Here is a 21,365-nt window from a genome sequence, read left to right on the forward strand (position 1 = left end):
CCAAGATGTATTTGGATTTGAAGGATACTTTCTGGTGGACCGGAATCAAGAAGGATATTGCAGAGTATGTAGCAGTTTGCGATGTATGTCAGAGAGTGAAGGCAGAGCATCAGAAGCCAGCAGGATTGCTACAGCCATTGCCGATACCCGAATGGAAATGGGATAAACTAGGCATGGATTTTATCACGGGATTGCCCAGGACTCGTTCAGGCTATGACTCGATATGGGTTGTAGTCGATCGTTTGACGAAAGTAGCTCATTTCATCCCAGGAAGACCACTTACACCAGTGCTAAGTTGGCAAAGATATACATGACCAGGATCGTATGTCTGCATGGAGTTTGGAGGACCATTGTATCAGATAGAGGAACCCAGTTTACTTCAAAGTTTTGGAATCAGTTACATGAAACTTTGGGTACCAGGCTAGAGTTCAGTACAGCCTTTCATCCAAAGACAGACGGACAGACCGAGAGAGTCAATCAGATTTTGGAAGATATGCTGAGAGCTTGTGCGCTGGATTATGGATCTAGTTGGGACGAAAATTTGCCATATGCAGAGTTTTCTTACAACAACAGTTACCAATCCAGTTTGAAGATGGCCCCTTTCGAAGCTTTGTATGGAAGGAGGTGCAGAACACCCTTGTTGTGGAACGAAGTTGGAGACCGCCAGTTGTTTGGACCAGACTTGATTAAGGAATCAGAACAGAGGGTGAAATTGATTCGCGATAAGCTCAAGGTAGCCCAGTCCAGGCAGAAGAGTTATGCGGATTCCAAACGCAAGGAGACAGTTCACGAAGTCGGAGATAGATTTTACCTACGAGTATCACCACTTCGAGGAGTTAAGCGCTTTGGAGTTAAAGGAAAGTTAGCGCCACGTTTTGTAGGACCATACAAAATTTTGGAGTGTATGGGAGAAGTTGCTTACAAACTGGAATTGCCTGAAGGATTGTCAGGAGTTCATGATGTATTTCACATTTCCCAGTTGAAGAAGTGCCACACAGAGATGGCCAAGATACCACTGAGAGATACAGTGCCACTGGAAGCGATTCAGTTGGATAGTGACTTGACCTATGAGGAGAAACCAGTTAAGATTCTTGAGTATGCCACCCGAGTCACCCGCAGCAAGGTTATCAAGTTTTGCAAAGTTCAGTGGAGTCACCATACCGAGGACGAAGCCACCTGGGAGCGAGAGGAAGATCTACGGAAGAACCACTCTCACCTATTTTCTAGCCAACCCGAATCTCGAGGGTGAGATTCATCTTAAGGGGGGTAGGTTTGTAACATCCCAAATTTTCAATTTGGAATGTTATACATTATATCATCATTGCATAGCATATTTTATTGCATTTTGGCAAATCCTCGAAAATCCTAAGCAACTCAAGGACCCTCGGAGAGAGTTGGGGATTTTTCGCGGTTTTCATATTTGATTTTTATCAAATAATGAAACGAGGATTTTTTGTTTAATTTATTTTTCTCTGTGAAAAATATTTCATATTAAAATATGAGAGGAGAAAATATGACTTCTCCAAAATAATTGAAATATTGGAGGAAAAATATTAAAATCAAATATTTGATTTTATTCGGATTTTATTTGCAATTTTATTTGCATTAAAAAAAGGTTGCACGTTTTCAAAACTGCACTTTTGGGCCAAGAAAATGTTCATCTCGTTCTAATTATTTTAATTAGACAGTGAAAATTTGTTTTGACATTTTTGGATTTTTATTTATTTTTCTATGATTTTTTTAGGTTCGGCGGAATTTATTTATAAAAAAAAACGTGCGAGCGCCGACTGGGCCGAAGCCCAGCCGACGGCCCAGCTCCCGCCCGAGTCGTCCCCGACCTGGAGACCCGCCGCCGCCCGAGTCCTACTCGAGGACGACGCCGCCGCCGCCTTCGCCCCCTTCCGCACGGCACCCCCCTCTTTAAGTACCCGAGCCCCGCCGCCCCTCGCCGCACCCGAAGACCCCGCCGGAGCCCCGTCCCGCCCGCCGGAATACCTCGCCGCAGGTATAGCCGAACCGCCGCCACCGTGCCGTTTTTAAAAAAAACCGTTCGGTTTATTTTTTTCTGAAACCCTAGATTTTTTTAAATAGATCGGTTTATTTTTTCTTTTGGTTTAGTTAGTAAGTGAACGTCCACCGATCCGTTCGTTTTAACGAACGTGTTCGTCGGTTTGTCGCAGCTAACAAACGCCTGTTCGTTTAACTGTTCGTCAGTTTTCTTTTTCGTCGGATTTTCCACGATTTCCCAGATCGCGATTTCTGATCTGTTTTTGGTTTTAGTTTATCTTTTAGCTCGTTTATCGGAATCAGGCGATTCAAGCACCTAGAGTTTCGTCTCGAAATTCTCTTTCTGTTTAACCTATCCGAACAAGTTTTGCTACTGTAAAATTTGACTTAGGTCTAGATTAGTAAACGAAGCTTGTTTCTTTCGCCGTTTGACTTTCGTTGCTTCGTTTGATTTGATTCTTTTTGCAAACCGGAGTTCTTAAGTTGAACTTTCTGGTTAGATCTTTATTTGAGTTTTACCTGTGCATTAGTTGAGTGCTTATTGTTTGCTTGTTTGTTTGTGTTGGAAATATGCCCTAGAGGCAATAATAAAATGGTTATTATTATATTTCCTTGTTCATGATGATTGTCTATTATTCATGCTATAATTGTGTTATCCAGAAATCGTAATACATGTGTGAATACATAGACCACAACATGTCCCTAGTGAGCCTCTAGTTGACTAGCTCGTTGATCAACAGATAGTCATGGTTTCCTGACTATGGACATTGGATGTCATTGATAACGGGATCACATCATTAGGAGAATGATGTGATGGACAAGACCCAATCCTAAGCATAGCACAAAGATCATGTAGTTCGTTTGCTAGAGCTTTTCCAATGTCAAGTATCATTTCCTAAGACCATGAGATCGTGTAACTCCCGGATGCCGTAGGAGTGCTTTGGGTGTACCAAACGTCACAACATAACTGGGTGACTATAAAGGTACACTACAGGTATCTCTGAAAGTGTCTGTTGGGTTGACACGGATCGAGACTGGGATTTGTCACTCCGTATGACGGAGAGGTATCTCTGGGCCCACTCGGTAATGCATCATCATAATGAGCTCAATGTGACTAAGGAGTTAGTCACGGGATCATGCATTACGGTACGAGTAAAGTGACTTGCCGGTAACGAGATTGAACAAGGTATTGGGATACCGATGATCGAATCTCGGGCAAGTAACGTACCGATTGACAAAGGGAATTGTATACGGGATTGATTGAATCCTCGACATCGTGGTTCATCCGATGAGGTCATCATGGAACATGTGGGAGCCAACATGGGTATCCAGATCCCGCTGTTGGTTATTGACCGGAGAGGCGTCTCGGTCATGTTTGCATGTCTCCCGAACCCGTAGGGTCTACACACTTAAGGTTCAGTGATGCTAGGGTTGTAGAGATATTAGTATGCGGTAACCCGAAAGTTGTTCGGAGTCCCGGATGAGATCCCGGACGTCACGAGGAGTTCCGGAATGGTCCGGAGGTGAAGAATTATATATAGGAAGTCGAGTTTCGGCCACCGGGAAAGTTTCGGGGGTTATCGGTATTGTACCGGGACCACCGGAAGGGTCCCGGGGGTCCACCGGGTGGGGCCACCTATCCCGGAGGGCCCCATGGGCTGAAGTGGGAGGGGAACCAGCCCCTGGTGGGCTGGTGCCCCCCCATGGGCCTCCCCCTGCGCCTAGGGTTGGAAACCCTGGGGTGGGGGCGCCCCACCTGACTTGGGGGGGGGGGAAGTTTCCCCCCCTTGGCCGCCGCCCCCGTGTAGATGGGATCCCAGGGGCCGGCGCCCCCCCGGGGGGCCTATATAAAGGGGGAGGGAGGGCTACTGTACCCTAGCCCCTGGCGCCTCCCTCTTCCCCCTACAACACCTCTCCCTCCCGCTTGTGCTTGGCGAAGCCCTGTCGGGATCCCCGCTACTTCCACCACCACACCGTCGTGCTGCTGGATCTCTATCAACCTCTCCTTTCCCCTTGCTGGATCAACAAGGAGGAGACGTCGCTGCTCCATACGTGTGTTGAACACGGAGGTGTCGTCCATTCGGCGGTCGGTCATCGGTGATTTGGATCACGACGAGTACGACTCCATCAACCCCGTTCACTTGAACGCTTCCGCTCGCGATCTACAAGGGTATGTAGATGCACTCCTTTCCCCTCGTTGCTAGTAAACTCCATAGATGGATCTTGGTGATGCGTAGAAAATTTTAAAATTCTGCAACGATCCCCAACAGTGGCATCATGAGCCAGGCCTATGCGTAGTTACTATGCACGAGTAGAACACAAAGCAGTTGTGGGCGTAGATGTTGTCAATTTTTCTTGCCACTACTAGTCTTATCTTGTTTCGGTGGTATTGTGGGATGAAGCGGCCCGGACCGACCTTACATGTACGCTTACGTGAGACAGGTTCCACCGACTGACATGCACTAGTTGCATAAGGTGGCTAGCGGGTGTCTGTCTCTCCCACTTTAGTCGGAACGGATTCGATGAAAAGGGTCCTTATGAAGGGTAAATAGAAATTGGCATATCACGTTGTGGTTTTACGTAGGTAAGAAACGTTCTTGCTAGAAACCTATAGAAGCCACGTAAAAACTTGCAACAACAATTACAGGATGTCTAACTTGTTTTTGCAGCATGTGCCTTGTGATGTGATATGGCCAAAAGGATGTGATGAATGAGATATATGTGATGTATGAGATTGATCATGTTCTTGTAATAGGAATCACGACTTGCATGTCGTTGAGTATGACAACCGGCAGGAGCCATAGGAGTTGTCTTTATTTTTTTTGTATGACCTGCGTGTCATTGAATAACGCCATGTAAATTACTTTACTTTATTGCTAAACACGTTAGCCATGTAAGTAGAAGTAATCATTGGCGTGACAACTTCATGAAGACACGATGATGGAGATCATGGTGTCATGCCGGTGACGGAGATGATCATGGCGCCCCGAAGATGGAGATCAAAGGAGCAAAATGATATTGGCCATATCATGTCACTATTTGATTGCATGTGATGTTTACCATGTTTTACATCTTATTTGCTTAGAACGACGGTAGTAAGTAAGATGATCCCTTATAATAATTTCAAGAAAGTGTTCCCCCTAACTGTGCACCGTTGCGAAGGTTCGTTGTTTCGAAGCACCACGTGATGATCGGGTGTGATAGATTCTAACGTTCGCATACAACGGGTGTTGACGAGCCTAGCATGTACAGACATGGCCTCGGAACACACGCAATACACTTAGGTTGACTTGACGAGCCTAGCATGTACAGACATGGCCTCGGAACACGGAAGACCGAAAGGTCGAGCATGAGTCGTATAGAAGATACGATCAACATGGAGATGTTCACCGATCTTGACTAGTCCGTCTCACGTGATGATCGGACACGGCCTAGTTAACTCGGATCATGTTTCACATAGATGACTAGAGGGATGTCTATCTGAGTGGGAGTTCATTGAATAATTTGATTAGATGAACTTAATTATCATGAACTTAGTCTAAAATCTTTACAATATGTCTTGTAGATCAAATGGCCCACGTTGCCCTCAACTTCAACGCGTTCCTAGAGAAAACCAAGCTAAAAGATGATGGCAGCAACTATACGGACTGGGTCCGGAACCTGAGGATCATCCTCATAGCTGCCAAGAAAGAATATGTCCTAGAAGCACCGCTAGGTGAAGCACCCATCCCAGAGAACCAAGACGTTATGAACACTTGGCAATCACGTGCTGATGATTACTCCCTCGTTCAGTGCGGCATGCTTTACAGCTTGGAACCGGGGCTCCAAAAGCGTTTTGAGAAACATGGAGCATATGAGATGTTCGAAGAGCTGAAAATGGTTTTCCAAGCTCATGCCCGGGTTGAGAGATATGAAGTCTCCGACAAGTTCTTCAGTTGTAAAATGGAGGAAAATAGTTCTGTCAGTGAGCACATACTCAAAATGTCTGGGTTACACAACCGCTTGTCTCAGCTGGGAGTTAATCTCCCGGATGACGCGGTCATTGGCAGAATCCTTCAGTCGCTTCCACCAAGCTACAAGAGCTTTGTGATGAACTTCAATATGCAGGGGATGGAAAAGACCATTCCTGAGGTATATTCAATGTTGAAATCAGCGGAGGTGGAGATCAAAAAGGAACATCAAGTGTTGATGGTGAATAAAACCACTAAGTTCAAGAAAGGCAAGGGTAAGAAGAACTTCAAGAAGGACGGCAAGGGAGTTGCCGCGCCCGGTAAGCTAGTTGCCGGGAAGAAGTCAAAGAATGGACCCAAGCCTGAGACTGAGTGCTTTTATTGCAAGGGAAGTGGTCACTGGAAGCGGAACTGCCCCAAATACTTAGCGGACAAGAAGGCCGGCAACACCAAAGGTATATGTGATATACATGTAATTGATGTGTACCTTACCAGTACTCGTAGTAGCTCCTGGGTATTTGATACCGGTGCGGTTGCTCATATTTGTAACTCAAAACAGGAGCTGCGGAATAAGCGGAGACTGGCGAAGGACGAGGTGACGATGCGCGTCGGGAATGGTTCCAAGGTCGATGTGATCGCCGTCGGCACGCTACCTCTGAATTTACCTACGGGATTAGTTTTAAACCTCAATAATTGTTATTGAGTGCCACCTTTGAGCATGAACATTGTATCAGGATCTCGTTTAATTCGAGATGGCTACTCATTTAAATCCGAGAATAATGGTTGTTCTATTTATATGAGAGATATGTTTTATGGTCATGCCCCGCTGGTCAATGGTTTATTCTTAATGAATCTCGAACGTGATGTTACACATATTCATAGTGTGAATACCAAAAGATGTAAAGTTGATAACGATAGTCCCACATACTTGTGGCACTGCCGCCTTGGTCACATTGGTGTCAAACGCATGAAGAAGGTCCATGCAGATGGACTTTTGGAGTCTCTTGATTACGAATCATTTGACACGTGCGAACCATGCCTCATGGGTAAGATGACCAAGACTCTGTTCTCCGGAACAATGGAACGAGCAACCAACTTATTGGAAATCATACATACTGATGTGTGCGGTCCAATGTTTGAGGCTCGCGGTGGCTATCGTTATGTTCTCACTCTCACTGATGACTTGAGTAGATATGGGTATGTCTACCTAATGAAACACAAGTCTGAAACCTTTGAAAAGTTCAAGGAATTTCAGAGTGAGGTTGAGAATCAACATGACAGGAAAATAAAGTTCTTATGATCAGATCGTGGAGGAGAATATTTGAGTCACGAATTTGGCACACACTTAAGGACATGCGGAATAGTTTCACAACTCACGCCGCCTGGAACACCTCAGCGAAATGGTGTGTCCGAACGTCGTAATCGCACTCTATTGGATATGGTGCGATCTATGATGTCTCTTACCGATCTACCGCTCTCATTTTGGGGCTATGCTTTAGAGACTGCCGCATTCACTTTAAATAGGGCTCCGTCGAAATCCGTTGAGATGACACCGTATGAATTATGGTTTGGGAGGAAACCTAAGCTGTCGTTTCGAAAAGTTTGGGGATGCGATGGTTATGTGAAGAAACTTCAACCTGAAAAGCTCGAACCCAAGTCGGAAAAATGCGTCTTCATAGGATACCCTAAGGAAACCATTGGGTATACCTTCTACCTCAGATCCGAAGGCAAGATCTTTGTTGCCAAGAACGGGTCCTTTCTGGAGAAAGAGTTTCTCTTGAAAGAATTAAGTGGGAGGAAAGTGGAACTTGATGAGGTGATAGTCGGCCCTTCCGAACCGGAAAGTAGCGCAGCGCGGGAAAATGTTCCTGTGGGGCCTACATCGACTGGGGAGGAAGTTAATGATGATGATCATGAAGCTTCGGATCAAGTTACTGCTGAACTTCGAAGGTCCACAAGGACACGTTCCGCACCAGAGTGGTACGGCAACCCTGTCCTGGAAATCATGTTGTTAGACAACGGTGAACCTTCGAACTATGAAGAAGCGATGGCGGGCCCGGATTTCGACAAATGGCTAGAAGCCATGAAATCCGAGATAGGATCCATGTATGAAAACGAAGTATGGACTTTGACTGACTTGCCCGATGATCGGCGAGCCATAGAAAATAAATGGATCTTTAAGAAGAAGACAGACGCAGATGGTAATGTGACCATCTATAAGGCTCGACTTGTCGCTAAGGGTTATTGACAAGTTCAAGGGGTTGACTACGATGAGACTTTCTCACCCATAGCGAAGCTGAAGTCCGTCCGAATCATGTTAGCAATTGCCGCATTCTATGATTATGAGATATGGCAAATGGACGTCAAAACGGCATTCCTTAACGGCTTTCTTAAGGAAGAATTGTATATGATCCAGCCGGAAGGTTTTGTCGATCCTAAGAATGCTAACAAGGTATGCAAGCTCCAGCGCTCCATCTATGGGCTGGTGCAGGCATCTCGGAGTTGGAACATTCGTTTTGATGAGATGATCAAAGCGTTTGGGTTTACACAGACTTATGGAGAAGCCTGTGTTTACAAGAAAGTGAGTGGGAGCTCTGTAGCATTTCTCTTATTATATGTGGATGACATACTATTGATGGGAAATGATATAGAATTCTTGGAAAGTATAAAGGCCTATTTGAACAAGTGTTTTTCAATGAAGGACCTTGGAGAAGCTGCTTATATATTAGGCAGCAAGATCTATAGAGATAGATCAAGACGCCTCATTGGTCTTTCACAGAGTACGTACCTTGACAAGATATTGAAGAAGTTCAATATGGATCAGTCCAAGAAGGGGTTCTTGCCTGTATTGCAAGGTGTGCAATTGAGCACGGCTTAATGCCCGACCACGGCAGAAGATAGAGAAAAGATGAGTGTCATCCCCTATGCCTCAGCCATAGGGTCTATTATGTATGCCATGCTGTGTACCAGACCTGATGTAAACCTTGCCGTAAGTTTGGTAGGAAGGTACCAAAGTAATCCCGGCATGGAACACTAGACAGCGGTCAAGAATATCCTGAAGTACCTGAAGAGGACTAAGGATATGTTTCTTGTTTATGGAGGTGACGAAGAGCTCGTCGTAAAGGGTTACGTCGACGCTAGCTTCGACACAGATCCGGATGACTCGAAGTCACAAACCGGATACGTGTATATTTTGAATGGAGGGGCAGTAAGCTGGTGCAGTTGCAAGCAAAGCGTCGTGGCGGAATCTACATGTGAAGCGGAGTACATGGCGGCCTCAGAGGCAGCGCAAGAAGCAATCTGGATGAAGGAGTTCATTACCGACCTAGGGGTGATTCCCAATGCGTCGGGCCCGATGACTCTCTTCTGTGACAACACTGGAGGTATTGCCCTTGCCAAGGAGCCCAGGTTTCACAGGAAGACCAGGCATATCAAGCGTCGCTTCAACTCCATTCGTGAAAGTGTTCAGAATGGAGACATATATATTTGTAAAGTACATACGGACCTGAATGTAGCAGATCCGTTGACTAAACCTCTCCCTAGAGCAAAACATGATCAACACCAGAACTCTATGGGTGCTCGATTCATCACAATGTAACTAGATTATTGACTCTAGTGCAAGTGGGAGACTGTTGGAAATATGCCCTAGAGGCAATAATAAAATGGTTATTATTATATTTCCTTGTTCATGATGATTGTCTATTATTCATGCTATAATTGTGTTATCCGGAAATCGTAATACATGTGGGAATACATAGACCACAACATGTCCCTAGTGAGCGTCTAGTTGACTAGCTCGTTGATCAACAGATAGTCATGGTTTCTTGACTATGGACATTGGATGTCACTGATAACGGGATCACATCATTAGGAGAAGGATGTGATGGACAAGACCCAATCCTAAGCATAGCACAAAGATCGTGTAGTTCGTTTGCTAGAGCTTTTCCAATGTCAAGTATAATTTCCTTAGACCATGAGATCGTGTAACTCCCGGATGCCGTAGGAGTGCTTTGGGTGTACCAAACGTCACAACGTAACTGGGTGACTATAAAGGTACACTATAGGTATCTCTGAAAGTGTCTGTTGGGTTGACACGGATCGAGACTGGGATTTGTCACTCCGTATGACGGAGAGGTATCTCTGGGCCCACTCGGTAATGCATCATCATAATGAGCTCAATGTGACTAAGGAGTTAGTCACGGGATCATGCATTACGGTACGAGTAAAGTGACTTGCCGGTAACGAGATTGAACAAGGTATTGGGATACCGACGATCGAATCTCGGGCAAGTAACGTACCGATTGACAAAGGGAATTGTATACGGGATTGATTGAATCCTCGACATCGTGGTTCATCCGATGAGATCATCGTGGAACATGTGGGAGCCAACATGGGTATCCAGATCCCGCTGTTGGTTATTGACCGGAGAGGCGTCTCGGTCATGTCTGCATGTCTCCCGAACCCGTAGGGTCTACACACTTAAGGTTCGGTGACGCTAGGGTTGTAGAGATATTAGTATGCGGAAACCCGAAAGTTGTTCGGAGTCCCGGATGAGATCCCGGACGTCACGAGGAGTTCCGGAATGGTCCGGAGGTGAAGAATTATATATAGGAAGCCGAGTTTCGGCCACCGGGAATGTTTCGGGGGTTATCGGTATTGTACCGGGACCACCGGAAGGGTCCCGGGGGTCCACCGGGTGGGGCCACCTATCCCGGAGGGCCCCATGGGCTGAAGTGGGAGGGGAACCAGCCCCTGGTGGGCTGGTGCGCCCCCCATAGGCCTCCCCCTGCGCCTAGGGTTGGAAACCCTGGGGTGGGGGGCGCCCCACCTGACTTGGGGGGGAAGTTTCCCCCCCTTGGCCGCCGCCCCCTTTAGATGGGATCCCAGGGGCCGGCGCCCCCCAGGGGGCCTATATAAAGGGGGAGGGAGGGCTGCTATACCCTAGCCCCTGGCGCCTCCCTCTTCCCCCTGCAACACCTCTCCCTCCCGCTTGCGCTTGGCAAAGCCCTGCCGGGATCCCCACTACTTCCACCACCACGCCGTTGTGCTGCTGGATCTCTATCAACCTCTCCTTTCCCCTTGCTGGATCAAGAAGGAGGAGACGTCGCTGCTCCGTACGTGTGTTGAACACGGAGGTGCCGTCCGTTCGGCGCTCGGTCATCGGTGATTTGGATCACGACGAGTACGACTCCATCAACCCCGTTCACTTGAACGCTTCCGCTCGCGATCTACAAGGGTATGTAGATGCACTCCTTTCCCCTCGTTGCTAGTAAACTCCATAGATGGATCTTGGTGATGCGTAGAAAATTTTAAAATTCTGCAACGATCCCCAACAGTTTGCGATAGAGTACCCGGAGTGCGCCGCTTGCTACTTCGAATCTCTAGGTTTCACGGATCATCAGCAAGGCAAGTAACACTTTGATCATACTTCTTTACTACCCAGTTTTATTGCATTAGACCAATCCTCAAACAACTGCATGATTAGGATCTAATTAAATTGTGGGTATTGGGAAGTAGATGAGGTAGTACCTATTACCTGTTTTGTTATCAAACCCTTGGGAGTTACTTCTACGTTTGCACATATTGCTATGCTATGCTAGTAGACGTGGATTGGGTATTAGTGTTACCATGACAGATGTGAGATTGTTAATTAATGGTTAACCTTAAGGTGGCAACTAAAACTCAAATCTGGGTGGATTGAGGTACATGGGTATTCCAGGATTGCCTGTTTTTCTTTTGGACCGCCACCCAGGTTCAAAGGGATCATGAGATTATTCATGCTAGAAACTTCCGTGTGCAGCCACAAGCTATTATGGGCTCTAGCATAGTTGAGTAGGTTACATGATCTCTTGAAGAGGTGGGCTAGCAGATGTAGGGGAAAGTAGGTGTAACTGTCCACCCGGAGTAAAGAGTTATTGTTTCTGAAAGACTGTGTCTCGGTCATCCGTTTCTAAAACATCATGTAGTGCGAGAATCAAGCGGAGGCGATCGAGTCTTTTGGGGAAAAGTGCACAAACCTCTGCAGAGTGTATAAACTAATCATGGTTAGCCGTGTCAACCATTCTCAATGCTTAACAACCACCGTGATAGTTAAATAAAATTTATTCCTTTGTTGTAGGAAAAAATTGGCTTTTCGCAAAACTGTAACCATAGAGCCTTCTACCAGCCATATATGCATGTAGTATAGCATTATTATATTCATTACTCTCTATGTGTTACATTGCCAGCATATTCCATGTGCTGACCCGTTTTCGGGCTGCAACGTTTCATGTTGCAGACTTTTCAGACGATGAGTAAGGAGCCTTAGGTCGTGGTCTTATACTCAGTGATGCCGTTGGAGTTGATGGACTCACTTATCTTCCAAGTCTTCCGCTGTTATCGTATTTAGATGGCCTTAAGCCATATTTGTCATACTTATTTCTCTCTTGAGATACTCGTTGTAATAAGTGTGTGATTGCTACTCTGTTATAAATCCTCCATTTGTACTGTGTGTGTCAGCATTACTGATCCAGGGATGACACTGGTGCACAGCAGCACAGACTGTTTGAGGTCTGGTCGCTACAATTCAAGTCAAGTATTTTATGTAAAAAGAAAGGCATAACACTAACACCAGCTCCTAAATCATACAAAGCAGTTTTCACATAATTCTTTTTAATAGAGCAAGGTATAGTTGGTATTCCCGGATCTCCAAGTTTTTTAGGTACTCCATCTTTGAAAGTATAATTAGCAAGCATAGTGGAGATTTCAGCTTCTGGTATTTTTCTCTTATTAGTGATGATGTCTTTCATATACTCTGCATAAGGAGGCATTTTCAAGACATCAGTCAAGCGAGTACGCAAAAAGACTGGCCTCAGCATTTCAGCAAAGCGTTCAAATTCTTCCTCATCTTTCTTTTTAGTTAACTTGGGTGGCAAAGGCATAGGTTTTTGAACCCACGGTTCTCTTTCTTTACCGTGTTTCCTAGCCACAAAGTCTCTTTTATCATACCTTTTATTCTTAGGTTGTGGGTTATCAAGATCAACAGGTGGTTCTATCTCAACATCATTATCTGGTTCTTTATCATTGTTTGGTTGAGAGTCTTCATGAAACTCATCATTATCTTTTTCATTATCAGTAGGTGAGTGTTCATTACCAGAATGAGTTTCAGCATCAGAGATAGAAGTTTCATTATTATTATCAGGAGGTTTTTCTATTTCAGGTTCACTAGAAGTGTGCAAAGTCCTATCATTTTTCTTTTTCTTTTTAGAAGGACTAGGTGCACTAGTGTTAGCTCTTTGTGAATCTTGTTCAATTCTTTTTGGGTGTCCCTCAGGATAAAGTGGTTCCTGAGTCATTTTACCTCCTCTAGTTGCAACTCTAACAGCAAAGTCATGCATATTATGATTCATTTCATCAAGTAATTCTCTTTGTGATTTAGCAACTTGTTATAGTTGAGTTTGAACCATAGAAGCATGTTTTACCACACCTCTAACATCATTTGAGATTCTAAATAACAAGTCACTCAAGCGAGCAATCATATCAGAATTATATTCTAATTGTTTCATAACATTTGCATTGAAGTGATCTTGTTTTCTAATGTAGTTTTCAAACTCATAAAGGCATTGACTAGGATGCATATTGTGAGAATTATCATTATCATTGAACTTTATGAGAGAATTTACCTCTACCACCTTAGGCAATGGTGGTGTATTAAGCCCATGTATTTCTTCAATAGGAGGTAAATTTTTAACATCCTCAGCTTTAATACCTTTTTCTTTCATAGATTTCTTTGCCTCTTGCATATCTTCAGGACTGAGATATAATATACCCTTTTCTTTGGAGTGGGTTTAGGAGGTGGTTCAGGAATAGTCCAATCATCATAATTTTTCAAGATATTATTCAATAATTCTTCAACTTGAGCAATAGTTTGTTCCCTGAAAACACAACCAGCACAACTATCTAGGAAGTCCCTAGAAGCATCAGTTAGTCCATTATAGAAGATATCAAGTATTTCATTTTTCTTAAGAAGATGATCAGGCAAAGCATTAAGTAATTTACAAAGCCTCCCCCAAGCTTGTGGGAGACTCTCTTCTTTGGTTTGCACAAAGTTAAATACTTCCTGTAAGGCAGCTTGTTTCATATGAGCAGGAACATATTTTTCAGAGAAGTAATAAATCATATCCTGGGGACTACGCACACAACCAGGAGCAAGAGTATTGTACCAAGATTTAGCATCACCCTTTAATGAGAAAGGAAATAATTTGAGAATAAAGTAATAACGAGTTTTCTCATCATGAGTAAAAAGGGTGTCTATGTCATTCAACTTAGTAAGATGTGCCACAACAGTTTCAGTTTCATAATGGAAAGGATTAGATTAAACCAAAGTAATTAACTCTGGGTCGACAGAGAATTCATAATCCTTATCAGCAATACAGATAGGAGAAGTAGCAAACTTAGGAACACATTTCATTCTAGCATTTAGAGATTTTTCTTTATACTTGCATAGTAATTTCTCTAGATCATCTCTATCATTGCAAACAAGAATATCTCTAGTTGCTTCTTCACTCATAACATAACCTTCCCGTACCTTAGGCAATTCATATCTAGGAAGGCTAGTTCTAGCAGGTGTTTCAGGAGTTTCAGTTTCAAGCTCATCATCAGATTCAACAACATCATGTTGTATAACTCTAGCAATTTCTTTATCAAGAAAATCACCAAGTGGCACATCATCATTATCAAGCAAGGTACTAGCATCATCATAAGCATCATTCATAGTAGAAGTAGCATCATCAACAACTTGCGACATATTGAATTCATAGCATGTGGTGGTGTTGCAAGTTTACTCATAACAGAAGGTGAATCTAAAGCAGAACTAGATGGCAGTTCCTTACCTCCCCTTGTCTTTGAGGGAAATATCTTAGTCTTTGGATCCTTCAGATTCTTCATAGTGATAATATGATAATAATCCCAAGTGACTCAACAAATATAGCTATGCTGCCCGGCAACGACGCCAGAAAAAGGTCTTGATAACCCACAAGTATAGGGGATCACAACAGTTTTCGAGGGTAGAGTATTCAACCCAAATTTATAGATTCGACACAAGGGGAGCCAAAGAATATTTGAAGGTATTAGCAGCTGAGTTGTTAATTCAACCACACCTGGAGATGAATTATCTGCAGCAAAGTGATCAGTAGCAAAGTAGTTTGATAGTTTTGATAATAGTGACAGCAGCAACGGTAACAGTAACAGTGATGGCAGTAATTTGTAGCAAGTGTAACAGTGATGATAGCAATAGTAACGCAGCAAGATCAATAAGGATAAATTCGTAGGCATTGGATCGGTGACTTGTTGGATGATATTCATCATGTGACAGTTATAACCTAGGGTGATACGACACTAGCTCCAGTTCATCGATATAATGTAGGCATGTATTCCATAAATAGTCATACATGCTTTATTAAAAGAACTTGCATGACATCTTTTGTCCTACCCTCCCGTGGCAGCAGGGTCCATATTCAAAACTAAGGGATATTAAGGCCTCCTTTTAATAGAGAACCGGAACAAAGCATTAACACATAGTGAATACATGAACTCCTCAAACTACGGTCATCACCGAGAGTGGGCCCGGTTGTTGTCACTCCGGGGTTGTCGGATCATAACCATAGTAGGTGACTATAACTTGCAAGATCGGATCTAAAACATGGATATAATGATGAATTCATAAACGGTTCAGATCTGAGTTCATGGCACCCAGGCCCAAAGTGACAAGCATTAAGCATAGCAAATTCATAGCAACATCAATCTAAGAACATAGTGGATACTAGGGATCGGGCCCTAACAAAACTAACTCGATTACATGAAGGAATTACTCACTCCCAGTGGGGAGCATCATGGAATTGGCGATGGAGATGGGTTGGTGATGACGAAGAACGAAGATCCCCCTCTCCGGAACCCCAAACGGACTCCAAATCTGCCCTCCCGAGGAAGAACAGGGCTTGGCGGCGGCTCCGTCTCGTGGATCGTGATAATTCTTTTTCCTTGATTTTTTCTAGAATAATGTGAATTTATAGTATCAGGGGGGTTGTCAGCGGGTTCACCAGGTGGGTACAACCCACCTGGGCGCGCCAGGAGAGGGGGCGCGCCCTGGTGGGTTGTTCCCACCCAGGGGCCCCTCTCTGGTGGGTCTTGGCTCCAAAAATCCTTATTATTGATATAAAAAATCCTCGCAAAGTTTTGTTCCATTCCGAGAACTTTCATTTCTGCACAAAAACAACACCATGGTAGTTCTGCTGAAAACAGCGTCAGTCTGTGGTTAGTTTCATTCAAATCATGCAAATTAGAGTCCAAAACAAGAGGAAAAGCGTGAGAAAACGTAGATATGTTGGAGACGTATCAGCTGCCCCTTCGAACCCCGCCCGCTAACCAGCTAGCAATACCGCCGTGTGCGTAGCGCCTTGTATTTCCTACACGATCACTCAAACCAGTAGAATGCGATTCTATGCATAACTTTATTTCACAGGGTTTGATGTCAATAGTATGGCTCATGTGTATGTGATGCATGTGCGTAAATTATACATGGCATGCGTGTCATGTTTGTCGGCCGGCAGGAGCCAAAGTGCTGTCATGTATAACGACCCGCGCATCGACTTGTGACTCTATGTGAAATTCATTACTAGTTGTAGTAGTTGGATAATAGAGATTAGGTTGGTGGGTTGGCGTCCCGGCGTGACAAACAAGATGGAGTTCCTAGATGGTCATCAAAGTCGGAGCTGACCTGGAAGAACATCCATGAAGGAGCCATACTATTTCACAATATATGTTTATTTGTGATTGTTATGCTTCTTGTTTTCTATGCATGTTAGAATGGTAGAAAGATCCCTTGTTAATATCAAGCAATTTGCCATTCCCAATGTTGCACCTTCGCACGTCAAGTACGTCTATTAGTGGGCTCATAAAATTGGGGTGTTGCTAGGTGTCCTTGAACTAAAGGGTTCGTGTCGGACACAGACATGCACTACATCAGGTTAACTTGACAAGGCTATCAAAATGGTTTTGGGCCTTGTGGCAAAGAAGGTTGGGGGCCGGGGTATGAGATACCTTACTGACCGACATGAGTCGTATAGAGATACGATTAGCAAGGAGTTGCTTACTGGATAGGCATGTTGTCTAGCAGTGATGCTAAAGCTCACTAGTCGCATGTGCTAGTCGGATCCTGAATCACTAAGAGTTTGAAGAGGGATGCCAACTTTAGTGGGAGTATTTATATTTAAGGCCTGAATTACTCTACATAAACACATTGCTTAGTGATTGCATATTTTCTGTTGGAGATCAATGGCACCACCTGCTCAACCCAACTTTGCATTGAAATCAATTCTGGAAAAGGATAAACTGAATGGAACAAACTTTACCACCTGGTATAGAAATCTGAGAATTATTCTCAAGCACAATAAAAAGGACCATGTTCTAGAGGATCCACTTCCAGAGGAACCTGGCGATAATGCTAATGCCACAAATAAGAATGCCTACCAGAAACTCATTGACGAATCAATGGAGATCAACTGTCTGGGCTTGTATGGAGCCCGATTTGCAACATCATTTCGAAAATGTTGAGGCTTACGATATGATCGAGAGTCTCAAGAGCATGTTTCAGACACAGGCTAGGTACGAAAGGTTCAACATCTGGCGATCCTTGATGGATTGCAAGCTGAAGGAAGGTGATCCACTGAGCCCACATGTGATCAAGATGATCGGATGTGTGCAAGCTTTGGATCGATTGGGCTTCCCGCTCTTGGATGAGCTGGCTACTGATGCAGTTCTGGGTTCTCTTCCGCCCAGCTATGGGACGTTCATCTCGAACTATCATATGCATGGCATGGATAAGAAGCTCACTGAATTGCATGGGATGCTCAAAGTGGCAGAGCAGGATATTAAGAAAGGCACGCAGCAAGTGTTGATGGTGCAGAAATCGGCTAAGTTCAAGAAGAGTTGGTCCAAGAAAAAGGCTAAGGCAAAGGGCACAGAGACGGTAACCTCCACTGCTGCGCCGAAGTCTGGACCGAACTCGAAGAACATTTTCTATCATTGCAAGGAGACCGGTCACTGGAAGAGGAACTGTAGCAAGTGGCTTGCAGAGCATGGCAAGAAGGCCGGAAATGCTACTTCACGCAAAGGTACACTTGTTGCATATGTTATAGACATTTACCTTACTGACATACCTAGTAGCTCTTGGGTATTTCATACCGGATCGGTTGTTCATATTTGCAACTCGATGCATGGGCTGGTAAGAACTAGGTGTGTGGCACAAGGGGAGATTGACATCAGGGTCAACAACAAAGCAAGAGTTGCTGCGTTGGAGGTCTGCACGATGCAGCTCCAGCTTCCTTCTGGATTTATTTTGAAAGTGAATAATTGTTATTACATTCCTGCACTTAGTCAGAACATTATTTCTGCCTCATGCTTGATGTGTCAGGGTTATGAATTCAATTTAAAGGACAATGGTTGTTCGTTTTATTTGAATGGTATGTTCCACGGCTATGCATTGTTGATGGGCTATTTATATTGAATCTAGAATAGGCACCGGTCTATAACGTGAATGTCAAGAGGCATAAGCCTAATGAGATATATCCGACATACTTCTGGCATTGCCGGCTTGGACACATTAGTCTGAAACGCATGAAGAAGCTCCATGATGATGGGCTCCTAACTTCGTCCGACTTTGAGTCGTTCAAGACATGCGAATCATGCTTGCTCAGCAAGATGACTAAGTCTACTTTCGCAAAGAGTTGCGAGAGGGCGTCCGAGCTATTGGGACTTATACATAGTGATGTGTGTGGTCCAATGAGCACAACTGCCAGAGGTGGCTCTCAGTACTTCGTGACTTTTACCGACGACTTGAGTAGATATGGATATATCTATTTGATGAGGCACAAGTCAAAAACTTTTGAAAAGTTCAAAGGGTTTCAGAACGAGGTTGAGAATCAGCTCGGCAAGACTATAAAACTTCTATGATCAGATCGTGGAGGTGAGTACATGAGCCAAGAATTTGATGATCATCTGAAAAGCCGAGGTATAGTACCTCAGCTCACACCTCTGGGTACGCCACAAACAAATGGCGTGTCGGAACGGAGGAATAGGACCTTGTTGGACATGGTCCGGTCAATGATGAGCAAATCGGATTTACCCTTGTCATTCTGGGGATATGCTCTAGAAACTGCAGCTTTCACACTTAACAGGGTACATTCAAAATTCGTAGATAAGACACCACATGAGATGTGGACCGGGAAGAGTCCCAGTTTGTCTTTTCTAAAGATTTGGGTTGTGAAGCATTTGTCAAGCGACTTATGTCAGACAAGCTTACACCCAAGTCGGATAAATGCATATTCGTGGGATGTCCAAGGGAAACCTTAGGATACAACTTCTACAAGCGCGAAGAGAACAAAGTGTTTGTTGCTCGGAACAGGGTTTTCCTTGAGAAAGAGTTTCTCAGTCGGGAGGCCAGTGGGAGGACGGTCTGACTCGAAGAAATTCGAGTACCACTCGGGGACGGCTCGGCGGGTGATGAGATTGTACCGGAGTCAGTTAGGGAACCCCTAGTGGAAGCGGCACCGGAACAACAAAGGTCGGAAAGATTGCGCAGAGTGTGTGATGTATTGTTGCTAGAGAGCGACGAGCCGGCCACGTATGCGGAAGCGATGGTGAGCCCGCATTCCGAGGCATGGCTAGAGGCCATGAGATCCGAGTTAAAGTCCATGGATGAGAATCAAGTCTGGGACTTGGTTGATCCACCGTGTAACGCCCACGATGCGGCTATATCTCCCACGTGTCGAGGCACGACTTAGAGGCATAACCGCATAGTGGTTTTGTCGCAAGAAGGGTCATCTTCACACAATCCCATGTAATGAACAAGAATGGGATAAAGTGTTGGCTTACAATCGCCACTTCACACAATACATAAATATTATTCATACATCATCCAAAATACAATCATATAGACCGACTACGGTCAAAACCAGATGAAAATAAGATAACCCCAAATGCTAGATCCCCGATCGTCCCAACTGGGCTCCACTACTGATCATCAGGAAGAGACACATAGTAACGACCACGTTCCTCGTCGAACTCCCACTTGAGATCGACGCCATCATCTGCACTGGCATCGTCGGCACCTGCAACTGTTTTGGTAGAATCTGTGAGTCACGGGGACTCAGCAATCTCACATCCGCGAGATCAAGACTATTTAAGCTTGTAGGGAAGAATGGTGTAATGAGGTAGAGCTGCAGCGGCAATAAGCATATATGGTGGCTAACATACGCAAGAGAGAGCGAGAAGAGAAGCAACGGAACGGTCGTCATCTAGCAGTGACCAAGAAGTGATCCTGAACACCTACTTACGTCATTCATAACTCAGGCCGTGTTCACTTCCCGGACTCCGCCGAGAAGAGACCATCACGGCTACACACGCAGTTGATGTATTTTAATTGGGTCAAGTGACAAGTTATCTACAACCTGACATTAACAAATTCCCATCTGCCTCATAACTGCGGGCACGACTTTCGAAAGATATTACCATGCAGGGGTGTCCCAACTTAGCCCATCATAAGCTCTCACGGTCAACGAAGGATAAACCTTCTCCCGGAAAAACCCGATCAGTCTCGGAATCCCGGTTTACAAGACATTTCGACAATGGTAAAACAAGACCAGCAAAGCCACCCGAATGTGCCGACAAATCCCGATAGGAGCTGCACATATCTCGTTCTCAGGGCACACCGGATTGTCCAAGCTTCCGATAGGCCAGCCCAGAGTTGCCCCTGGTGGCCACCGGCGACTGACAGTTTGGACCAATACTCAGAGGAGCACTGCCCCGGGGGTTTAAAATAAAGATGACCCTCGGGCTCTAGAAAACCCGGGGGAAAAAGGTATAGGTCGCAAATGGTAAAACCAAGGTTGGGCCTTGCTGGAGGAGTTTTTATTCAAGGCGAACTGTCAAGGGGGTCCCATAAATCACCCGACCGCGTAAGGAACGCAAACTCAAGGAACATAATCCCGGTATACCAGTAACTAGGGCGGCAAGAGTGGAACAAAACACCAGGCATAAGGCCGAGCCTTCCACCCTTTACCAAAATATATAGGTGCATTAATTAAATAAGAGATATTGTGATATCCCAACATATCCATGTTCCAACATGGAACAACTTCAACTTCACCTGCAACTAGCAACGCTATAAGAAGGGCTGAGCAAAAGCGGTACTTAGCCAAACAACGGTTTGCTAGGACAGGATGGTTAGAGGCTGACATGGCAATATGGGAGGCATGATATAGCATGTGATAGGTAGCGGAGCATGGCAATAGAGCGAACAACTAGCAAAGCAAAGATAGAAGTGATTTCGAGGGGTGGTCATCTTGCCTGCAAAGTTCTCAGAGTTGTCGAAAG

This window comes from Aegilops tauschii, chromosome 3 (assembly GCF_002575655.3).
Source record: "Aegilops tauschii subsp. strangulata cultivar AL8/78 chromosome 3, Aet v6.0, whole genome shotgun sequence".
NCBI classification, from domain to species: domain Eukaryota; kingdom Viridiplantae; phylum Streptophyta; class Magnoliopsida; order Poales; family Poaceae; genus Aegilops; species Aegilops tauschii.